Source organism: Narcine bancroftii, chromosome 3 (genome assembly GCF_036971445.1).
Source record: "Narcine bancroftii isolate sNarBan1 chromosome 3, sNarBan1.hap1, whole genome shotgun sequence".
NCBI classification, from domain to species: Eukaryota; Metazoa; Chordata; class Chondrichthyes; order Torpediniformes; family Narcinidae; genus Narcine; species Narcine bancroftii.
Window position 1 is genome coordinate 311,710,785 of NC_091471.1, and position 24,552 is coordinate 311,735,336.

At 48.2% G+C, this 24,552-nt stretch overlaps 1 long non-coding RNA gene across 1 annotated transcript in view; it reads left to right on the forward strand.

Moving 5' to 3' along the window:
• Positions 1 to 24,228, forward strand: part of LOC138756552 (uncharacterized) — a 41,643-nt gene extending 17,415 nt beyond the window's left edge. The window contains exon 3 of the long non-coding RNA XR_011353152.1: positions 23,874 to 24,228. This is a non-coding gene — a long non-coding RNA (uncharacterized lncRNA). The remainder of the gene's footprint in view (positions 1 to 23,873) is intronic.
• The last annotated feature ends 324 nt before the right edge of the window (positions 24,229 to 24,552 follow it).

Genomic DNA, 24,552 nt, shown 5'->3' on the forward strand with positions numbered 1-24,552 from the left:
ACGGTTATTCACTTTTTCCAACCCGTTCCCCCGGCTCCCTTTGGTTCCCCTCTGTTCTGCAGTTTCCCCATGGTTCTCCACATTTTTTCCAATCTGTTCCACCTGCTCCCTTTGGTTTCCCTCTGTTCTGCAGTGTTTCCCACGATTCCACACCTTTTCCAACCTTTACCGCCTGCTCCCTTTGGTTCCCCTCTCTCCTGCAGTGTTCCCCACGGTTCCCCACTTTTTACAATCCGTTCCAGATAATCCCTTTCGTTCCCCTCTGTCCTACATTTTTCATCACGTTTCCCCACTTTTTCAGATCCGTTCCCCCTGCTCCCTTTGGTTCCCCACTGTTCTGCAGTGTTCCCCATGGTTCCCCACTTTTTCCAATCCGTTTCCCCTGCTCCCTTTTGTTCCCCTCTGTTCTGCAGTTTTCCCCACAGTACCCCACTTTTTGCAATCCGCTCCCCCTACCTCCTTTGATTCCTCTCTGTTCTGCAGGGTTCCCCACGCTTCCCACTTTTTCCAATCCATATCCCCTGCTCCCTTTGGTTCCACTCTATTGTGCAGTGTTCCCCATGGGCCCAATTTTAACAATCCGTTCCTCCTGCTCCCTTTGGTTCCCCTCTGTCCTGCAGTTTCCCCACGGCTCTCCACATTTTTTCCAATCTGTTCCCCCTGCTCCCTTTGGTTCCCCTTTGTTCTGCCGTGTTCCACACGATTCTCCACATTTTTTACATTCTGTACCCCCTGCTCTCTCTGGTTCCCCTCTGCCCTGCAGTGTTCCCCATGGTTCCCCACTTTTTCCATTCCGTTCCCCCTACTTCCTTTGGTTCACCTCTGTTCTGCAGCGTTCCCCACGGTTCCCCACTTTTTCCAATCTGTTCCCCCTGCTCCCTTTCGTTCCTCTCTGTTTTGGAGTGTTCCCCACGCTTCCCCACTTTTTCCAATCCATTTCCCCTGCTCGCTTTGGCTCCCCTCTGTCCTGCAGTGTTCCCCACTATTTCCCACTTTTTCCAACCTGTACCCCCTGCTCACTTTGGTTCCCTTCTGTTCTTCAGTTTCCCCACGGTTCTCCACATTTTTTCCAATCTGTTCCCCCTGCTCCCTTTGGTTCCCCTCTGTCCTGCAGTTTCCCCACGGCTCTCCACATTTTTTCCAATCTGTTCCCCCTGCTCCCTTTGGTTCCCCTTTGTTCTGCCGTGTTCCACACGATTCTCCACATTTTTTACATTCTGTACCCCCTGCTCTCTCTGGTTCCCCTCTGCCCTGCAGTGTTCCCCATGGTTCCCCACTTTTTCCATTCCGTTCCCCCTACTTCCTTTGGTTCACCTCTGTTCTGCAGTGTTTCCCACGATTCCACACCTTTTCCAACCTGTACCGCCTGCTCCCTTTGGTACCCCTCTGTCCTGCAGTGTTCCCCACGGTTCCCCACTTTTTACAATCCGTTCCAGCTAATCCCTTTCGTTCCCCTCTGTCCTACATTTTTCATCACGGTTCCCCACTTTTTCAGATCCGTTCCCCCTGCTCCCTTTCGTTCCCCTCTGTCCTGCATTTTTCCCCACAGTTCCCCACTTCACCAATCCATTCACCCTGCTCCCTTTGGTTTACCTCTGTTCTGCATTTTTCCACACGGTTCCCCACTTCTTACAATCCGTTTCCCCTGCTCCCTTTGTTTACCCACTGTTCTGCATTTTTCCACTCTGTTCCCCACTTTTTTCAATCCGTTCCCCCTGCTCCCTTTGGTTCCCCACTGTTCTGCAGTGTTCCCCATGGTTCACCACTTTTTCCAATCCGTTTCCCCTGCTTTCTTTTGTTCCCCTCTGTTCTGCATTGTTCCCCACGGTTTCCCACATTTCCGAGCTGTTCCCCCTGCACCCTTTGGTTCCCCTCTGTTCTGCAGTGTTCCCCAAGGTTCCCCACTTTTTCCAACTTTTACCCCCTGCTCCCTTTGGTTCCCCTCTTTCCTGCAGTGTTCCCCATGGTTCCCCATTTTTTCCAATCCGTTCCTCCTATTCCTTTGGTTCAGCTCTGTTCTGCAGTGTTTCCCACGGTTCCCCACTTTTTCCAATCCATTTCCCCTGCTCCCTTTGGTTCCAATCTATTGTGCAGTGCTCCTCACGATTCCCCACTTTTTCCAATCAGTTCCGCGTGCTCCCTTTGGTTCCCCTCTGTCCTGCAGTGTTCCCCACGATTCCCCACTTTTTCCATTCCGTTCCCCCTGCTCCCTTTGGTTCCCCACTCTTTTGCATTTTTCCACAGGGTTCCCCACTTTTTACAATCTGTTCCCCCTGCTCCCTTTGTTTCCCCACTCTTCTGCATTTTTCCACACTGTTCTCCACTTTTTCAAATCTGTTTCCCCTGCTTCCTTTGGTTCCCCACTGTTCTGCAGTTTTCCACAATTCTCCACTTTTTTCTAATCTGTCCCCCCTTCTCCTTTGGCTCCCCTCTGTTCTGCTGTTTTCCCCACGGTTCTCCACATTTTTTCCAATCTGTTCCACCTGCTCCCTTTGGTTCTCCTGTGTTCTGCAGTTTTCCCTACGCTTCCCCACTTTTTCCAATCCGTTCCCCCTGCTCCCTTTGGTTCCTCTCTATATGCAGTGTTCCCCACGATTCTCCACTTTTTTTCCATTCTGTACCCCCTGCTCCCTCTGGTTCCCCTCTGCCCTGCAGTGTTCCCCATGGTTCCCCACTTTTTCCATTCCGTTCCCCCTACTTCCTTTGGTTCACCTCTGTTCTGCAGTGTTCCCCACGGTTCTCCACTTTTTCCAGTCTGTTCCCCCTGCACCCTTTGGTTGCCCTCTGTTCTGGAGTGTTCACCACGCTTCCCACTTTTTCCAATCCATTTCCCCTGCTCCCTTTGGTTCCACTCTATTGTGCAGTGCTCCCCACGATTCCCCACTTTTTCCAACCTGTACACCATGCTCCCTTTGGTTCGCCTCTGTCCTGCAGTGTTCCCCACGGTTATTCACTTTTTCCAACCCGTTCCCCCGGCTACCTTTGGTTTCCCTCTGTTCTGCATTGTTCCCCACGGTTCCCCACATTTCTGAGCAGTTCCCCCTGCTCCCTTTGGTTCCGCTCTGTTCAGCATTGTTCCCCACGGTTCTCCACATTTTTTCTAATCTGTTCCTATGCTCCCTTTGGTTCATCTCTGTTCTGCAGTTTCCCCATGGTTCTCCACACTTTTTCCAATCTGTTCCCCCTGCTCCCTTTGGTTCCCCTCTGTTCTGCAGTGTTTCCCACGATTCCACACCTTTTCCAACCTGTACCGCCTGCTGCCTTTGGTACCCCTCTGTCCTGCAGTGTTCCCCACGGTTCCCCACTTTTTACAATCCGTTCCAGCTGCTCCCTTTCGTTCCCCTCTGTCCTGCATTTTTCATCACGGTTCCCCACTTTTTCAGATCCGTTCCCCCTGCTCCCTTTCGTTCCCCTCTGTCCTGCATTTTTCCCCACGGTTCCCCACTTCACCAATCCATTCCCCCTGCTCCCTTTGGTTCCCCTCTGTTCTGCATTTTTCCACACGGTTTCCCACTTCTTACAATCCGTTTCCCCTGCTCCCTTTGTTTACCCACTGTTCTGCATTTTTCCACTCTGTTCTCCACTTTTTTCAATACGTTCCCCCTGCTCCCTTTGGTTCCCCACTGTTCTGCAGTGTTCCCCATGGTTCCCCACTTTTTCCAATCCGTTTCCCCTGCTCCCTTTTGTTCCCCTCTGTTCTGCAGTTTTCCCCACAGTACCCCACTTTTTGCAATCCGCTCCCCCTACCTCCTTTGATTCCTCTCTGTTCTGCAGGGTTCCCCACGCTTCCCACTTTTTCCAATCCATATCCCCTGCTCCCTTTGGTTCCACTCTATTGTGCAGTGTTCCCTATGGGCCCAATTTTAACAATCCGTTCCTCCTGCTCCCTTTGGTTCCCCTCTGTCCTGCAGTTTCCCCACGGCTCTCCACATTTTTTCCAATCTGTTCCCCCTGCTCCCTTTGGTTCCCCTTTGTTCTGCCGTGTTCCACACGATTCTCCACATTTTTTACATTCTGTACCCCCTGCTCTCTCTAGTTCCCCTCTGCCCTGCAGTGTTCCCCATGGTTCCCCACTTTTTCCATTCCGTTCCCCCTACTTCCTTTGGTTCACCTCTGTTCTGCAGTGTTCCCCACGGTTCCCCACTTTTTCCAATCTGTTCCCCCTGCTCCCTTTCGTTCCTCTCTGTTTTGGAGTGTTCCCCACGCTTCCCCACTTTTTCCAATCCATTTCCCCTGCTCGCTTTGGCTCCCCTCTGTCCTGCAGTGTTCCCCACTATTTCCCACTTTTTCCAACCTGTACCCCCTGCTCACTTTGGTTCCCTTCTGTTCTTCAGTTTCCCCACGGTTCTCCACATTTTTTCCAATCCATTCCCCCTTCTCCCTTTGGTTCGCCTCTGTTCTGCAGTGTTCCCCACGGTTCCCCACTTTTTCCAATCTGTTCCCCCTGCTCCCTTTCGTTCCTCTCTGTTTTGGAGTGTTCCCCACGCTTCCCCACTTTTTCCAATCCATTTCCCCTGCTCCCTTTGGCTCCCCTCTGTCCTGCAGTGTTCCCCACTATTTCCCACTTTTTCCAACCTGTACCCCCTGCTCACTTTGGTTCCCTTCTGTTCTTCAGTTTCCCCACGGTTCTCCACATTTTTTCCAATCTGTTCCCCCTGCTCCCTTTGGTTCCCCTCTGTCCTGCAGTGTTCCCCACGATTCCCCACTTTTTCCAATCCTTTTCCCCTTCTCCCTTTGGTTCGCCTCTGTTCTGCAATGTTTTCCACAGTTCTCCACCTTTTCCAATCCGTTCCCCCTGCTCCCTTTGGTTCCGCACTCTTCTGCATTTTTCCACACGGTTCCCCACTTCTTCCAATCCATTTCCCCTGCTCCCTTTGGTTCCCCTCTGTTCTGCATTGTTCCCCACGGTTTCCCACATTTTCGAGCTGTTCCCCCGCACCCTTTGGTTCTGATCAGTTCTGCAATGTTGCCCACATTTTTTCTAATCTTTTCCCATGCTCCCTTTGGTTCACCTCTGTTCTGCAGTGTTCCCCACAGTTCTCCACCTTTTCCAACACATTCACCCGGCTCTCTTTGGTTTCCCACTGTTTTGCAGTGTTCCCCACGGTTTCCCAATTTTTCCAATCTGTTCCCCCTACTTCCCTTGGGTCACCTCTGTTCTGCAGTGTTCCCTACTGTTCCCCAATTTTTCCAATCCTTTCCCCCTGCTCCCTTTGGTTCCCCACTGATCTGCAGAACTCCCCACGATTCCCCACTTTTTCCAATCTGTTCCCCCTGCTCCCTTTGGTTCCCCACTGTTCTGCATTGTTCCACACGGTTTCCCACTTTTCCGAGCTGTTCCCCCTGCCTCCTTTGGTTCCGCAGTGTTCCCCACGGTTCTCCACATTTTTTCCAATCTGTTCCCCCTGTTCCCTTTGGTTCCCCTCTGTTCTGCAGAGTTCCCCACGCATCCCCACTTTTTCCAACTTTTACCCCCTGCTCCCTTTGGTTCCCCTCTGTCCTGCAGTGTTCCCCATGGGAACAATTTTTTAAATCCGTTCCTCCTGCTCCCTTTGGTTCCCCTCTGTCCTGCAGTTTCCCCACGGTTCTCCACATTTTTTCCAATCTGTTCCCCCTGCTCCCTTTGGTTCCCCTCTGTTCTGCAGTGTTCCCCACGATTCTCCACATTTTTTACATTCTGTACCCACTGCTCCCTTTGGTTCCCCTCTGTTCTTCAGTGTTCCCCACGATTCCCCACTTTTTCCAATCCGTTCCCCTTGCTCCCTTTGGTTCCCCACTCTTCTGCATTTTTCCACAGGGTTCCCCACTTTTTACAATCTGTTCCCCCTGCTCCCTTTGTTTCCCCACTCTTCTGCATTTTTCCACACTGTTCTCCACTTTTTCAAATCTGTTTCCCCTGCTTCCTTTGGTTCCCCACTGTTCTGCAGTTTTCCCCAATTCTCCACTTTTTTCTAATCTGTCCCCCCTTCTCCTTTGGCTCCCCTCTGTTCTGCTGTTTTCCCCACGGTTCTCCACATTTTTTCCAATCTGTTCCACCTGCTCCCTTTGGTTCTCCTGTGTTCTGCAGTTTTCCCTACGCATCCTCACTTTTTCAAATCCGTTCCCCCTGCTCCCTTTGGTTCCTCTCTATATGCAGTGTTCCCCACGATTCTCCACTTTTTTTCCATTCTGTACCCCCTGCTCCCTCTGGTTCCCCTCTGCCCTGCAGTGTTCCCCATGGTTCCCCACTTTTTCCATTCCGTTCCCCCTACTTCCTTTGGTTCACCTCTGTTCTGCAGTGTTCCCCACGGTTCTCCACTTTTTCCAGTCTGTTCCCCCTGCACCCTTTGGTTGCCCTCTGTTCTGGAGTGTTCCCCACGCTTCCCACTTTTTGCAATCCATTTCCCCTGCTCCCTTTGGTTCCACTCTATTGTGCAGTGCTCCCCACGATTCCCCACTTTTTCCAACCTGTACACCATGCTCCCTTTGGTTCCCCTCTGTCCTGCAGTGTTCCCCACGGTTATTCATTTTTTCCAACCCGTTCCCCCGGCTCCCTTTGGTTCCCCTCTGTTCTGCATTGTTCCCCACGGTTCCCCACATTTCTGAGCAGTTCCCCCTGCTCCCTTTGGTTCCGCTCTGTTCTGCATTGTTCACCACGCATCTCCACATTTTTTCTAATCTGTTCCTATGCTCCCTTTGGTTCATCTCTGTTCTGCAGTTTCCCCATGGTTCTCCACATTTTTTCCAATCTGTTCCACCTGCTCCCTTTGGTTCCCCTCTGTTCTGCAGTGTTTCCCACGATTCCACACCTTTTCCAACCTTTACCGCCTGCTCCCTTTGGTTCCCCTCTGTCCTGCAGTGTTCCCCACGGTTCCCCACTTTTTACAATCCGTTCCAGCTAATCCCTTTCGTTCCCCTCTGTCCTACATTTTTCATCACGGTTCCCCACTTTTTCAGATCCGTTCCCCCTGCTCCCTTTGGTTCCCCACTGTTCTGCTGTGTTCCCCATGGTTCCCCACTTTTTCCAATCCGTTTCCCCTGCTCCCTTTTGTTCCCCTCTGTTCTGCAGTTTTCCCCACAGTACCCCACTTTTTGCAATCCGCTCCCCCTACCTCCTTTGATTCCTCTCTGTTCTGCAGGGTTCCCCACGCTTCCCACTTTTTCCAATCCATATCCCCTGCTCCCTTTGGTTCCACTCTATTGTGCAGTGTTCCCCATGGGCCCAATTTTAACAATCCGTTCCTCCTGCTCCCTTTGGTTCCCCTCTGTCCTGCAGTTTCCCCACGGCTCTCCACATTTTTTCCAATCTGTTCCCCCTGCTCCCTTTGGTTCCCCTTTGTTCTGCCGTGTTCCACACGATTCTCCACATTTTTTACATTCTGTACCCCCTGCTCTCTCTGGTTCCCCTCTGCCCTGCAGTGTTCCCCATGGTTCCCCACTTTTTCCATTCCGTTCCCCCTACTTCCTTTGGTTCACCTCTGTTCTGCGGTGTTCCCCACGGTTCCCCACTTTTTCCAATCTGTTCCCCCTGCTCCCTTTCGTTCCTCTCTGTTTTGGAGTGTTCCCCACGCTTCCCCACTTTTTCCAATCCATTTCCCCTGCTCGCTTTGGCTCCCCTCTGTCCTGCAGTGTTCCCCACTATTTCCCACTTTTTCCAACCTGTACCCCCTGCTCACTTTGGTTCCCTTCTGTTCTTCAGTTTCCCCACGGTTCTCCACATTTTTTCCAATCTGTTCCCCCTGCTCCCTTTGGTTCCCCTCTGTCCTGCAGTGTTCCCCACGATTCCCCACTTTTTACAATCCGTTCCAGCTAATCCCTTTCGTTCCCCTCTGTCCTACATTTTTCATCACGGTTCCCCACTTTTTCAGATCCGTTCCCCCTGCTCCCTTTCGTTCCCCTCTGTCCTGCATTTTTCCCCACAGTTCCCCACCTCACCAATCCATTCACCCTGCTCCCTTTGGTTTACTTCTGTTCTGCATTTTTCCACACGGTTCCCCACTTCTAACAATCCGTTTCCCCTGCTCCCTTTGTTTACCCACTGTTCTGCATTTTTCCACACCGTTCCCTACTTTTTCCAATCCGTTACCCCTGCTCCCTTTGGTTCCCCTCTGTTCTGCAGTGTTCTCCATGGTTCCCAACTTTTTCCAATCTGTTCCTCCTGCTCCCTTTGGTTCCCCACTGTTCTGCATTTTTCCACACTGTTCCCCACTTTTTCCAATCTGATCCCCCTGCTCCCTTTGATTCCCCACTGTTCTGCAGTGTTCCCCACTTCTCAACTTTTTTCCGATATGTTCGCCCTGCTCCCTTTCGTTCCCCTCTGTTCTGCAGTGTTTCCCACGGTTCCCCACTTTTTCCAATCCGTTCCCACTGCTCCCTTTGGTTCCCCATTGTTTTGCAGTGTTCGCCACGGTTCCCCTTTCCTAATTGTTCCCCACTATTCCCCTCTGTTCCCCATTGTTCTGCAGTGTTCCTCATGGTTCCACACTGTACCCCATTTGTTCCTCACTGTTTCCCACCTGTTCAAAACAGGTTCACCAGAAGTCCCCACTGTTCCTCTCAATTCCCTACTGAACCCCACATTACTTCACTCTTCCCTGCTGTTCTCCAGCAGGTCCCGAACTGTTTCCCACTGTTCCCGCATTTTCCACAGTTCGCTATCTGTTCTCCACCGCTCCCCACTATTCCCCACTGTTCCGCAGTTTTCCAAACTGTTCACCATATGTTCCCTGAGGTCCGCATTATTCTCCGCTACTCCCCACTATTCCCCTCCATTCCCAATTATTATGCAGTGTTCACCAGAGTTCCACACTGTTGCCCATTTGTTCCTCACTGTTAATCACATGTTCAACATATTTTACCCACATGTTCGACACATGTTCCCCACAAGTCCCAACTGTAACTCAGCAGTTCCACACTATGTCTCCAATGTTCCCCACTATTCTGCAGTTTTCCCTACAGTTCTCCACTGTTCCTCAATATTCCCCTCTGTTCCTAACTGTTCCCCAGCTGTTCTCCATTTCTTTTCCATCTGTTACTCACTGTTCCCCCATTCTCCACTGTTCCCCATCTGTTCCCCTTTCCTCATTGTTAACCCCCTGCTTCCCACTATTCTCCTCTATTTCCCACTGCCCAGCAGTATTTTCCACGGTACCCCACACTATCCCATCTGTTCCTCACTGTTCCCCACCTGTTCCTCAACAGTTTACCACAATTTCTAGTCTGTTCCCCATCTGTTCTCCACTGTTCCTCACAAGTTCCCCACTGTTCACCACTTAGACACTATGTTCCCCCACTGTTCCCTTTGGATCCCCACTGTTCCCCTCATTTCCCAATCTGTTTCCCATTTTTCCCCACTGTTCCCCCATTCTCCACAGTTCACCATCTGTTCACCAGTGCTCCCCACTATTCCCCTCTGTTCTGCAGATTTTCCCACAGTTCCCCATCTGTTCCTTCAATTCCTCATTTTTCTCCCCTATTCCCCACTATTCCCCTCCGTTCCCCATTGTTATGCAGTGTTCATCCCAGTTCCACACTGTTCCCCACATGTTTGACACATGTTCACCACTTGTTTGACACATGTTCCACACTATTCCCCTCTGTTCACCAGCAGTTCTCTCCATTCCTTAATGTTACCCTCTGTTACCCACTCTTCTCCACTGATCCCCACTGTTCCTCAATGATCCCCCTCTGTTATCCACTGTTCCACACAGTTCCTCACTGTTTCCCAGCTGTTCTCTATCTCATTTCCATCTGTTACCCACTGTTCCCCACATTCTCCAATGTTCTGCATTTGTTCACCTTTCCTCGTTATTCACCCATGCACCCCACTCTTTCCCTCTGTTCTGCACTGTTCTCAACTGTTCAACATTTGTTCCCCTTTCCTCATTGTTCACCCCTGCTCCCCACTATTCCCTCTGTTACCCACTGCTTGGCAGTGTTCCCCAAGGTTCCCCACTCCTCCCCATCTTTTCTTCATTTTTTCCCACCTGTTAGATACATGTTCCCACAAGTCCCCATTTTTCACCTGCAGTTCCCCACCATCTCTCCACTGTTCCCCATCAGTTCCCCATCTAATACCCACTGTTTTCAAGCTGTTTCCGCAATGTTCCCCTCCTGTTCGACACATGTCCCCAGCAGTTCTCCACCATTTCTCCACTTTTCCCTACGGTTCCCCATCATTTTAACATTCCTCAGTGTTCCCCCCCCCCCCTGCTCTCCAATATTCCCCTCCATTACCCATTATTCTGCAGTGTTCTGCACGGTTCCACATTGTTCCCTACTATTCCCCACTGATCCACATCTGTTCTTCCCCGTTGCCCATATTCCCAAATGTTCCTCACAGTTCCCCATTTTTCCCCATTAATACCACTGTTGCCCATCTGTTCGTCACTGTTGCCCAATTTTAGTAATATTCCCACTGTTCACTATCAGTTCCCCACTGTTCCTCAATTGTTCCCCACAGTTTACCACTTTAACCTTCTTATTCCCACAGTTCCACATATGTTCCGCCATCTTGCCCATTTTCCCCAATGTTTCCCACTGTTCCCCATCTTTTCCCACTGTTTCCCATTTACCCACTGTTCCCCACTGTTTCACACCTGTTCTCCACTGTTCCACAACTGTTCCCCACAGTTCCTTACATTTCCCCACTGTTCCCCACCAATCCCATCTGTTTCCCAGAAGTTTCCCAACTGTTCCCTAGGGTTGCCCACTGTCCCCAATAGTTCCTCACTGTTCCCTACCTGTTCGACACATGTTCCCCAGCAGTTGTCCATCATTTCACCACTGTTCCCCACTGATCCCCAGAGTTCCACATCAGTTCCCCATCTGTACTAAACTGTTTCACACTGTCCCTCCACATCAGTTCCCCATCTGTACTAAACTGTTTCACACTGTCCCTCACCTTTTCCCCATCTGTTCCTCACTGTTCCCGACCTGTTCGACACATGTTCCCCAGCAGTTGCCCACCATTTCTGCACTGTTCCTCACTGATCGCCACAGTTCCACATCAGTTCTCCATTTGTTCTAAACATTTTCCCACCGTCCCTCACCTTTTTCGACTGTTCCCCACCTGTGTCCCACCAGTTCTGCACTTTTCAACACTGTTTCCCAAGATTCCCCACTGTTCACCTCATTCCCAATCTGTTCCCCATTTTTCCCCACTCTTCCCCCATTCTCCATTGTTCACCATCTGTTCCACACTGTTCTTCCTGCTCCCCACAGTTTGGCAGCTGTTTTCCAGCAGTTCCCCTTTTACCACTGTAGCCTACTGTTCCGGATCTGCTCCCCACTGTACCCCACTTTTTTCCACATGTTCCCCAACTGTTTCCTACTCTTCCCCATCAATCCCAACTGTTTACCAGCAGTTTCCCACCTGTCCCCCTTGGTTTACCTGTGTTCCCCATCAATTCCCCATCTGTTCCCCGCTGTTCTCCAGCTGTTCCTAAACTGTTCCCCACTGTTCACCACTGTTCCCCTTTGTTCCCCATTTTTCTTACTGTTCCACATCTGTTCCCCAACTTTTCCCCACTTTCCCACCAATCCCAACTTTATCCCAGCATTTTCCCACATATTACCCACAGTTCCCCACTGTTTCCCATCAGATTCCCAACTGTTCCCCCAACACTCTTTTGCTCACCTCTGTTCTGCAGTGTTCCCCATCAGTTCCCCTTTCCTCGTTGTTCCACCCTGCTCCCCAATATTCCCCTGTTCATCATTTTTCTAGAGTTTTCCCCACGGTTCCACACTTTTCCCCACTGTTTCACATCTGTTCTCCTTTATTTAACAACTGCTCCACAATTACTTTTCCCCACTGTTCCCCATCTGTTCTGCATTGTTGCCCAATTTTTGCAATGTTCCCCAATCTTCATATTCAGTTCCCCACTGTCCCACAACTATTCCACACTGTTCCACACAGTTCCCCACTTTTCCCCTCTGTTCCCCATTTATACCACTGTTCCCCACTGTTTTACAACTGTTCTCCACTATTCCACAACTATTCCCCAAATGTTCCTTACTTTTCCCCACTGTTCCCCAATTGTTCCTCACTATTCCCTACCTGTTCGACACATGTTCCCCATCAGTTCCCCACTGTTCTCCAGCTGTTCCCGATCTGTTCCCGATCTGTTCCCCATTTTTCCCACTGTTCCCCATGGGTCCACACTGTTCCCCAACAGTTACCAATCTGCTTCCCACTGTTCCACACAGTTCACCACTTTTCCCCACTGTTTCTCTTTTTTCCCACCTTTCCACCTCTGTTCACCACCATTCCCGACTGTCCCCCAATGTTCCCCAATATTCTCCAGCTGTTCCCCACAGTTCCGCATAATTCTTCACTGTACTCCACTGTTCTTCACCTGTTCTGCATGGTCCCCACTGTTCTCCAGCTGTAACCAAACTGTTCCCCACCTTTTCCCAACTATTTCCCAAAGTTCATCGCTGTTCCCCACTGTTCCCCTTTGTTCCCAACTCTTCCTCATTTTCCCCACTGTTCCCTACTGTTCCACATCTGTTCCGCACTGTTCCACACAGTTCTTCACTATTCTCTCGCCGTACCCTAATTGTTCCCCATTTATCGCACTGATCCCTAATGTTCCACATCTGTTACCCACAATTACTCACTGTACCATGCTGTTCTTCACCTGTTTCCCAACTGTTACGTACTGTTCGCCACCAATCCCAACTGTTTTCCAGCATTTTCCCACCTGTTCCCCACGGTTCCCCATGGATCCCCATTGACACCTCATTTCCCAATCTGTTCCCCACTGTTCCCCCGTTCTCCACAATTCCCTATCTGGTCTCCACTATTCCCCGCTGTTGCCCACTGTTCTCTTCTGTTCTGCAGAGATCTCCACTGTTCCCCATCCCTTCCTTCCATTCCTCAATTTTCCCCAATGTTGCCCTCTATACACCACTGTTCCTCAACTTTTTCCCAAGTGTTCCCTGCTGTTCCCCACCTGTCACACACTTTTTAACAGTTAACCACATTCTCCAGTGTTCACCATATGTTCCCTACTTCTCTCCCCTGTTACCCTCTGTTCTCCACTGTTACTCATTCTCCCCATTACCCACTGTTCCCTCACAGTTCCTCACTGTTCTCCAGCTGTTCCCAAATGTTACCCATCCTTTCTCCACTGTTCTCCATTTTTCCCACTGTTCCCTACTGTTCCACACCTGTTCTCCACTGTTCCCCAGCTGCTCTCAAACTGTTCACCACTGTTCTCCATTTTTCCCACTGTTTCCTACTGTTCCACACCTCTTCACCACTGTTCCCCAGATGCTCTCAAACTGTTCACCACTGTTCCCCATTTTTCCCACTGTTCCCTACTGTTCCACACCTGTTCTCCACTGTTCCCCAGCTGCTCTCAAACTGTTCACCACTGTTCTCCATTTTTCCCACTGTTTCCTACTGTTCCACACCTGTTCTCCACTGTTCCCCAGCTGCTCTCAAACTGTTCACCACTGTTCCCCATTTTTCCCACTGTTCCCTACTATTCCACACCTGTTCTCCACTGTTCCCCAGCTGCTCTCAAACTGTTCACCACTGTTCTCCATTTTTCCACTGTTTCCTACTGTTCCACACCTGTTCTCCACTGTTCCCCAGCTGCTCTCAAACTGTTCACCACTGTTCTCCATTTTTCCCACTGTTTCCTACTGTTCCACACCTGTTCTCCACTGTTCCCCAGCTGCTCTCAAACTGTTCACCACTGTTCCCCATTTTTCCCATTGTTCCCTAATGCTCCATATCTGTTCCACACTGATCCCCACAGTTCTTCACTGTTCCCCACTGTACTCCAGCTATTCACAAACTGTTCCCCACTCTTCCCCATTTGTTCTACCATTCCCTAATGTTCCACATCTATTTCCCACAATTATTCACTATACCACACTGCTTTTCACCTTTCTCCAACTGTTCCACACTTTTCCCCACCAATCCCAACTGTTTTCCAGCAGTTTCCCTCCTGTTCCTCACGGTTCCACACTGTTCCCCATCAGTTCCCCCTGGTCCCTACTGTTCCCCTCTGTTCTCATCTGTTCTGCAGTGTTCCCCACTGTTTCCCATCTGTTCCTTTCCTCATTGATCCCCCCTGCTCCCCAATATTCCCCTCTGATCCCCATTGTCCTACAGTGTTCCCCATGCTTCCAGACTGTTCCACATCTGTTCCACACTGTTGCCCATTTTTCTCCACTGTTCTCCATCTGTTCCCCACTCTTCCCATTTTCCCCCATGTTCTGCACTGTTTCCCAATGTTCTCTAGCTGTTCCCCATCTGTTCCCTAATTTTTTCCACAGTTACCCAATGTTCCCCCATTCCCCACTGTTCACCTCTGTTCCCCACTGTTCCCCAAAGTTCTTCACTGTTCCACACTTTTCCCAACTGTAGCCGAACTGTTCCCCATTTTTCCCACTGTTCGCCATCTGATCACCACTGTTCCCGACTATTCCCCACAGTTCTCCACTGTTCCGCTCTGTTGCCTACTGTTCCCCATGGTTCTTCACTGTTCTCCACCTCTCCACTGTTATCCAGATGTTCCCGAACTGTTTCCTACTGTTCGCCACTTTTCTCCACTGTTCCTCACTGTTCCCCAATGTTCTCCACAGTTCTGCAGTGTACCCCACTATACTCCATCTGTTCCCCTTGTTCCTCATTGTCCTCACTGTTCTCCACTATTTCACACCTGTTCCCTACTGATCCCAACTGTTCCCTTTAGTTCCCCACTTTTCCCCACTGTTTCCCATTTTTGCCATTGTTCCACATCTGTTCACCACCATTACTGACTGTTCCTGACTATTCCCCACTATTCCCCATCAGTCCCCCATCTCTACCCCACTGTTCCTCCTATTCCCCAATGTTCTCCACTGTTCCCCTCATTACCCATCAGTTACCCACTTTTCTCCACTATTACCCCGTTCTCCACAGTTCGCTATCTATTACCCACTGTTACTCATTCTTCCCTTTGACCCCTCAGTTTCCCACCAGCTCCCATGGTTCCCCACTGTTGCCCATTTGTTCCCCACTGTTATCCAGCTGTTTCCCATCAGTTCCTCACTTTTCACCACTGTTCCACATGGTTCCCCACTTTTCCCCTCATTTCCCAATCTGTTCCCCACTGTTCCCACATTCTCCACAGTTCAATATCTGTTCCCCATTGCTCCCCCCTATTTGTCTCTGTTCCACTGTTCTCCACTGTTCCTCTGTGATCCCCACTTTTCCCCATGTCTTCCTTCTGTACCTCAATTTTCCCCACTGTTGCCCACTATACACCACTGTTCCCTAATTGTGCCCTGTGTTTCCCACTGTTCTTCACAGTTCTCCATCTGTCACACACATTTGACCACTGTTCCCCACATTCTCCAATGTTCACATTCTGTTCCCCACTGCTCTCCCCGTTACCCTGTATACCCCACTGTTACTCATTCTTCCCCTCTGTTTCCCACTGTCTCCCACAGTTCCTCACTGTTCCCCACTTCTCTCCATCTATTCTAAACTGTTCCCTACTTTTCCACTCTGTTCACCACTGTTCCCCTCTGTTCCCAACTGTTCCCCATTTCTCCCACTTTCCCCTATTGTTCCTCACTGTTCCTGACTGTACCCCACAGATCCCAACTGTTACCCACTGCACCCCATGTTTCCCATTGTTGCCCATCAGATACTCCTCTTTTTCCCATCTGTGACCTAAATTTCCACACTGTTTCCCACAGTTCTCCACTGTTCACCATCTGTTCCCCACTGCTCCCCATGTCCTCAACAGTTCCCCAGTTTTCACCAATGTTTCCCAGAGTTGCTCACAGTTCCCCAGCTGTTCGACACATGTTCCCGATAGTTCCCCACATTTCTCCACTGTTCATTAATGTTCCACATCAGTTCCCCATCTGTTCTAAACTGTTTCCCACTGTCCCTCATCTTTTCCCCACTGTTCCCCACCGTTTTCCTACTGTTCCAAACCTGTTCCCACTGTTCCCCAGCTATTCCACACCTCTTCGCCACTGTTCCCCAACTGTCTCCCACCAATTCCCCACTTTTCCCCCATTCTCCACCGTTCACCATCTCTTCCACACTGTTCCCCTGCTCCCCACAGTTCGGCTCTGTTTTCCAGCTGTTCACCAATTTTTCCACTGTACCCTACTGTTCCACCTCTTTACTCCACAGTTCATCACTGTCCCCCACTGTTCTTCACCTGTTCCCAAATGTTCCCTATTCTTCTCCACCAATCCCAACTGTTTCCTACCAGTTTCCCACCTGTTTCCCCATGGTTCCCCACTGTTCCCCATCAGTTCCCCTCTGTTCTCCAGCTGTTCCCAAACAGTTCTCTACTGTTTCACATCTGTTCCCCACAGTTCTGCACTTTAGCCCATTGTTCTTCACCTGTTCCCCAACTTTCCCCACTGTTCCCCACCAATCCCAACTGTTTTCTAGCAGTATCCCACCTATTACCCACAGTTCCCCACTGATTCCCATCAATCCCCCTGCTCCCGTTTGTTCCCCTCTGTTCTGCAGTGTTCCCCACTCTTTCCCATCTGTTTCCCTTTCCTCATTGTTCCACCCTGCTCCCCAATATTCCCGTGTTCTCCATTTTACTGCAGTGATCACCACGGTTCCACACCATTCCCTACTTTTCCCCACACTTGATCTCATGACAAGATCTACCTTGGTGAAAGCACAGAAATTGTGCAGATGGGCAGCGAAATCTCGCATATGAGGTATAGGGTATCTGTCGGCTGTAGTTATTGATCCTACGGTAATCGCTGCAGGGTGTCCATCCACCTGTTTTCTTGGGTGCCATGTTTAACAGTGATGCCCAAGGACTGTTGGAGCGCTGAATGATACCTAATTCCTCAATTGCAGTTCACTCTGCCCTTGCCTGCGCAGTTTATCAGGTGGAAGATGACGAACCCTGGCGTAATTTGGTGGGCCTGAAGTGTCTATGTAATGGGACACACCCTGGGCTGTTTAGGAGATATTGAAATTAGGTGAGAGAGTACAGGGAAATTCGTTGAGCAGAGCAGCATGTGCACATTTGTTCAAGGTATGCACCCTGAGGTGGGAAACTCTCCCTTTGCTGCATCCCAGAGGGTATGTTTGAAAAGTGGTAGCAGGAACCAATTTCCTCCACTTCACATCTACTGACAAGTCATGGGACCTTAAAAAATCTGCACCCAAAATAGGCTGTGCAATGGAAGCCAATAGGCAATTCCAATGGAAGGTCACACCTCCTATCCCAATCGTGACCTATCCTGTGCCAAAGCAGAGAATTTTCATCCCATTTGTGTTTGAAGAGTCAGGTGGTGTTGTTTATGTGGGTTTTATTTCAAAATAGGTTGGTGGGAGCAAACGGACTTCAGCACTCGTGTCTACAATGAACCTGTGCTTACCAGCGCAGTCTTGGAAGATACAATGGGACGTACTTGTGCCAGCTGGCATGGCCATAAATGGTAGCCGGCCTTATCGTTTCCTGCATTTTTTCTGTAATATGTACATGTCGGGACACATTTATGGGCATTTTTTCCACCAACGGCCATGGTAAAAACACCATTCTCACTGCCTGTCAGCATGTTCATCCTTCTTTAACTGAACTGAAGATATAGTTGGCTCATAGGACACGGGATATGGATCTGCTGTGAAAACAGTCTGTACGTGAGCAGACTCTAGCGTTGGAGTGTGATCCAGCCTGTCAGTCTCCTGCACTACGTCATGGGGATGGTGGAAATCCATGTTAATGATTGGTATTGTGACACGACATGGGAGTTTGGACAGGAATAGAGTCTCAAAAAGTAAACAATGAGAATAACCATCTGCTAATGCGAGCATCTCATTCATTAAATCGGATAGATTCCTGTTACCTAGGTCCTCCATATTTAAAAGTCGTGCTCATGTCTAGTCAATTCCAGCGAGTCCAGGAAAAATTGGCGGAACCTGGTTTACTGGTTTTCTGCCAGGGGATTGGCAACATATTCTATTACTTGAGACGCTGCAGCAGTGTCCGATGCACCTATTACATGGCAGAATTTCATGTCCTCTGCCATTATGCCACAAGACAAATCTGGGTTTCAGCCTGATTAAGCCATACCCGAGGTTGATGGGTCCAGAAAGGAGGCAAATGAAGTTCCACCACATTAACTGCAGCCGTGATGGCAACAGCTGCTGCCGTCCTTGTGTCCATGGTAACTGGAGATTCAAGCTTCCCTGAATCTTGCATTTGGGGTCCCCAATCGTAGCGGCGACTTCGGTAGAGCTACTAAAGTAATACACACACAAACACACACACACCAAGTTAGTCAACACAAGACTGCTTTATTCAGACTTTACAGACTTCTTTTAGGAACGGTGGGGAACAGTGAGGGAACAGTGGGGAACAGAGGGGAAAAGTGGTGTATAGTGGGCAACAGAGGTGAAAATTGAGGAATGAAAGGAAGAGATGAGGAAAAGTGGGGATCGCTGAGGAACAATGGAGAACAGTGGGGAACAGAGACAAATGGGAGGAACAGTGGGGAACAGATTGGGAAATGAGGGGAAGAGTGGGGAATCATGGGGAACGGTGGTGAATAGTGGGGAACTGGTGGGGAACTGGTGGGGAACAGCTGGGGAATAGTGGGGAACAGGTGTACCACATCTGTTCCACCCTGTTGCCCATTCTTCACAATGTTCCCCACTTTGCCCCATCTGTTCCCCACTGTTCCCCATTTATCCCAGCCCATAAGTATTACATTCCTTAAATGGCAATTATTACCCCTTCTGGGCTTTTTGAATTTCTTAGGATGCCACTTGGGTTGAAGAATGCTATTCAAACCTGCCAGCAGCTTATTGGCACTTAGGGCAGAGATTTAGAATTCCCTTAAATCTACTTGGAAAACATCTGGTAAAAACAATGGCGTCATGAATATTCTGTCCAGACCGACTGTATTTCATATTCAGGATGAGACTGATATTCCTGAATTAGCCAGTGTCCAGGCAATGGACCCCGATGGTCAGCCATATAGTACGACCATGACTAACTTGGACATACTGCAGGTGGCATCACAACTGGGCAGCCAACTTTACTTTGTGACATGTCTTTGGGCTACATTAGACCAGTGATTCCGGCATCTTGGAGGCAACACATTTTTGACCAGATACACACCTTGTCTCATCCGTCCATCAGAACATCTGTCAAGCTCATGTCAAATAAATATGTATGGCATGGACTAAAAAAGGGTGTTGCATAATGGGTCTGCACAGGTACCTCCTGCCAGACTGCCAAAATTCAGCGGCACAATAAGGCACCTCTTCAACATTTCCCGGTGGTACACAGGCGGTTGGAACACGTGCATGTGGACCTGCTTGGATCATTGCCATTATCTCAAATTTTGAAATACATTCTAACAGTCATAGAACGTTTCACACGCTGGTCAGAGGCTGTCCCGTTGCCATCCAGTGACACTGAGTCAAGGGCAAGAGCATTCACTGTCGATCGGATGGCTAGATTTGGTTTTCCGACACACATTACTTCAGATCATTGAGCACGTTTCTACTGGCAACTGAAGTCCGCACTTAAGGCCTGACTCACCAGTCCCAATTAGGTCGATGAGTTGCCATGGATTCTATTCGGAGTGCACATCTCTTCAAAGGAAGATATGTCCGCATTGTCCACAGAGATGGTTGATGGTACAGTTCTTACAGTTTCATGGGACATTCATTTCACAACCAACTCTGACCTGAATTTCCTTCACAGCTTTGACATGGAGTCATGATCAGCAAACTTTTTCCTACCCACTGGCATGGATCACCTAAACAGAATGTGCCCCACCATTCCTGGACGCTGATTTTGTTTTTGTGCGCGGACAGGTCCCAGGAGCGCCATTACAATTAACGTATGAGGGCCCTTTCCATGTGGTGAAGAAGGATGGGCTTGTGTATACTTTGGACATAAGGGGACATTCACAGCTGTTTAGTGTAGACTCAAGCCTGCCCATGTGAAGCCCGCTTCACCTATTTCAGTGCCCCCAGCCCAGACGGCGAGGGGGTCCACCTCAGGTGCATGCAGCTGATGTTTTAGTTTCTGTGAAGGTTCTGGGGGGGAACTGGGTGGTTTAGCAGCTGTGTAGTGGGCCGAGCGGGTAAGGTTCTTTGGCACGCGAGTGAAAATATAAGACAGACAGTTGGGAACTCATCCATTTAATTGACTGTCCACGCGTGGTGCTTCGTGGCGAGGAACGGCACGTTGATCTGTGGATTCTCCTGCCGGATGGCACGGGACACTCACACGGCTTCATTTAAATCTGCGGTCCTGTGGTTCAGAAGCAAACTCATAATGATGTCCCATGGAGCCCAGGACACACTAAATCAAAGAAGCCTGTAAAGTCTGAATAAAGCAGTCTTGTGTTGACTAACCTGGTGTGTGTGTGTGGGTGTGTTGCTTTAGTAGCCCTATCGAAGTAGCCGCTACATATATAAATATTTGGGATGATTATCCCACTTACAGGATACTTTTCTTCCATCTCACAGCCTGTGGGAAGAAGCTATTCCCCAGCCTGGCAGTCCTGATTTTGATGATGGACGTGGTTAAAGATGCTGTGCACTGGATGGAAATGGTCTTTTTACAATTCCTTGAGCCCTATTTAAACAACACTTCCAGTAAATGTCATCTACAGAAGAAAGGGAGACCCCAGTGATCCTCACAACTCTTTGCATCATTCCTGTCTGATGCTTTACAGCTACTAGACCATCCAATGATGCAGCCAGACAGGAGACTCAACTGCGCTCCTGTAAAATCTCAGGATGAGAGCCGTTGGCCTTGACCTCCTCAGTCTCCTTGTGTGGTTTAGGCACTTCCTGACCAATAAGGAGGTGTGATTGTTTTGTGTATTAATACATGTTCTGTATAGATGTAACAATCTATAGTGGAGAGAATTACTCATTGTACTTCAGGGCGTACAATCAGGTACAGAATGTCCTTAAATAGCCATTTGGCCCAGATGTCTATTCAGTCCAAGAATACTTTCAATCTCAGGGAGATTTTGAACAATAACACCATTCATTTTGCAACAAGCGCAACTTAATTTTGCCAGTTGTTCAATGGCAAGCGACATGGGGAAAACACCACTGTCAACTCTTCTACCTTAAAGGAGTAATTTTATTCAAATGGGCAGTAGATCAAGAGATGGAAACTGAAATCAGACAGAGGTGAGTGATTGGTTAAAATTAGAAACATTCGTATTCATGCTATAGAGTTTAAGGCTGCCCAGGAGGAATATAATATGTTTTCTTTAAGTTTGTGTGCCCTCAGCCTGGCAAAGGATGGGGCCAACAGTCATGTTGCTGGAAGGGTTTAAGAAATGATATGGTAGGCCACAGGAAGCTCAAGGTTAGATCCACAGAGCACAGGTGTTTAGCAAAATGGCTACCCAGTCTGTATTTGGTCTTGGTGATATCGAGGTCAACTGAGTCGACCAAATGTAGTAGATTAGGTTGGATGGGGTGCATGTGAAACAGTGCCTGACCTGGAAGGTCTGATTGTGGCCTTGGATGGAGGTGGCAGGAAATGGAGGGACAAGTTTGGAAATTTCTGCAATTCCAAAGGGGAGTGCGTCAGGTGGTGGTGGGTGGAGAGGGAAGTGCTGTCAAGGGAGAGGGAAGTGCTCTTGAGGGAGTCACAGAAAGACGTGCCCCTGTGAAAAGAGGATCTGAGTGGAGTGGGTTAGATGTAGCAGGTTAGAGAATGGTGCTGAAGTTGGAAGTGTTCAAGGATAATGTGTCAGATGTGGCAGCTGATGGGTGGTAAGCGAGAAATCTGAGGATTCTGTCCTTGTTCTGCCGGAGAGGAGGTGGGGTAAGGGCAGAAAGAAAATTGGAGATATGGGTGCAGGCTTTATGGGGGAATCTGCATTTATTGAAGAAATAAGACATTTTGGGTGTTCTGGAGTAGAAAACCTCCTTGGGACTTTTACAAGCCCAGAGGACCCAAAACCTCGCAGCAATAGAAAATCACCAAGACAAAAGATACTTAAACAAACGTCATTTTTAATTTTCTTTAAACAAAAAAACAGGATCAAACTTTAACTTATCACTATTAACTTAACAGCCTTACATTGCCCCGTTCTAATTCTCAGTGCAGGTGTATTTAATGTGCATAAAGTTCTTTGACACAACTCCATGTTCACTAGTGTCTATCAATTCTTATACTGTGCAAAGAATTCAACATTTATGAATTTGCACCAAGCTATGGTGCTTAAAAGTGAATGGTTACCCCTCCAGGAAGGCTCTTGTTGGTTTCAGAGAGGGATTTCTTGCTCATTGGACACACAAAAACTGATTCCCTCTGATCAGCCACTTTGGGGTCTTGTCAATGAAACCCGTCACGGTTTTCCAAATGATCACCTCTTCTGCAGGTCACCATAGAGTTCCTTTTGTTTTCCTTATTTCAGGTGAAACACTCAGGCCAGCCATTTCCTATAGTTTGGATTAAAAGTTTTTCAACAGGCTGAACTGAGAACAAACAAACCGTCTTCAGCTTGCCATCTCTCTATTAGAAAAAGCATATTTGGTCTCTCCTCTATGCTTGCAAAAGCACATGACCTTCTTAGAACAGCAAACTGCAACCAGCCAGATTACTGCACTGGACCCAAACTTCTGAGTCCATTCATCAGTTGATTTAAAATCAATAATCCATTTACACCTGCTTTTGAAATTCTTCAGCAAAGCAGTCTCCTTGTTTTGTCTTTGCAAAGGCTCTTGGCACCTGAATGACTCTCTATCAGCAAAGCTCTTGCATTTTAAATAAGAGCTGTTTTGTGAAGTGTTTGTGTTTGTTTGTGGCCTCCACGACTCCTACAATAATCTCTTTCAAAAACATATCAATATACAATGTGGTGTCCTTGCAAAAAAATAAAGTGGGAAGAGGTATAATCCAGGTAGCTCTGGTGACTGGAGTTTGTAATAGTTTGAAACTTGAACCTCTCTCTCTATTTACTGTCATATAATTAAAAAGTGTCTTATCACACAAAATTGCCTTTTTCCTGCTGTGAGGCAGACAGATTCGCCATTGATTTTAATTATCTTTAAATATGAATATGGAATTACACTTCAACTTATGACTGTTTTACTACTTTAAATTACTTTACTTAACTTACCCCCCTTCTAATTCTAAGTGCACGTGTGTGTAATGTGTGTGTAAGTTCAGAAAAGTTCTTTGGTTCACAGTCCAATCTCACTTCTCATTCCTCAAAGTTCACTGGTTGCAGGCCATTCTTATACTGTGCACAGAATTTAACATATGTAAAATTCACCAGGCTTTGGTGCTCGAAAGGTAAAAAAAACATTACAGTTCAGGAAGGTTCTTGCTGGTTTTCAGAGAGAGGTGTGTTGTTCAGGGAAGTATTAGGGTGTTTCTGACTCGTCGTATCTGCATCTGAATTCTGATATCTCTTCAGAAAAGCTCTGATAGCTTTAGCATGGAGCAGAGCTGAGCCAGGACTTTGGAGGTATTTAAGGGAGTGTGTGGGCAGGGTTTGTTCTGGACCAACAATCTCACCAAATGACTCTGCTTGAAATCAAGATTCAAACCATTTTGAGGAATACAACAGGAATTGTTCAACAAAAGCCTGAGTTTTCTTTCAATAGTGGAAATGATTTTTTTTTAAAAGCCCGTTAATATTCCTGATACAGATCTTTGTATTTATCTTTCAGGTTGCTATCTGTTGTTAACTTGGAGGCCTTTAATGAGGTGACTGGGAGGAATCTTTGCTTTAACCCAGCAGTTCTCTTGCAATTTTCCAGCTGTAGGATGAGGTGCAGTTGCTTGCAAGTTTAGCAAGTGGGATTAAGATGTGAAACTGCAAGTCACAGCACCATTTTTGTTTTTGAAAATGCAAATATGAAAATTTTAACTTTGGTCTCCTTGGTTTGCTTAATTTTACAGAGGAGACGTTGGGTCAAGCTGAGAAGAGAGAGTTGGATGCCCATTTGGTGAAGCTGCACAGGCAAAAAAGAAAACACAAAACGAGGGACTGAAAAAATAATGAAGCAAACTGAAGAGCTGTTGCAACCAAACCCAAGTAAAGAATTTAATTTTGTGAGGCGTACTTTAGAGACCAAATGATTTGGGCTTTTAATGGTGACCTATTTAAATGAACTAAATCTGATTAGAATTTAACTTTATGGAAAGTTTGGAAGTTGCCACAAGAAAAATGGAGCATATAAATTAGATGTTGTAATGAAGAGAAATTAACAATACAATGAGCCTTGTGTCATAGTAGCTACCTCAGTCTACCGTACATCACGTTAAACCTTCTCCCCACTGTGAACCTGGTGCCACAGTATCTCCCTTAATCTACCATCCATCCCCGTTAACCTTCTCCCCCACTGTGAATGCGGTATCTCCCGCTGATAATTGTACATCACTGTTATACCTACTCCATACTCTGAAATCTGTGTCACAGTATCGGCCTCCATCTACCTACATTCCCATTATCCTTCTCCCTATTGTGAACTTGGTGTCACAGTATCAAACACAGTTTATCGTACATTACTGTTCAACCGTATGACGGATGTGAACCCAGTGTCACTATATTTGACACAGTTTATCGTTCATCACTGTT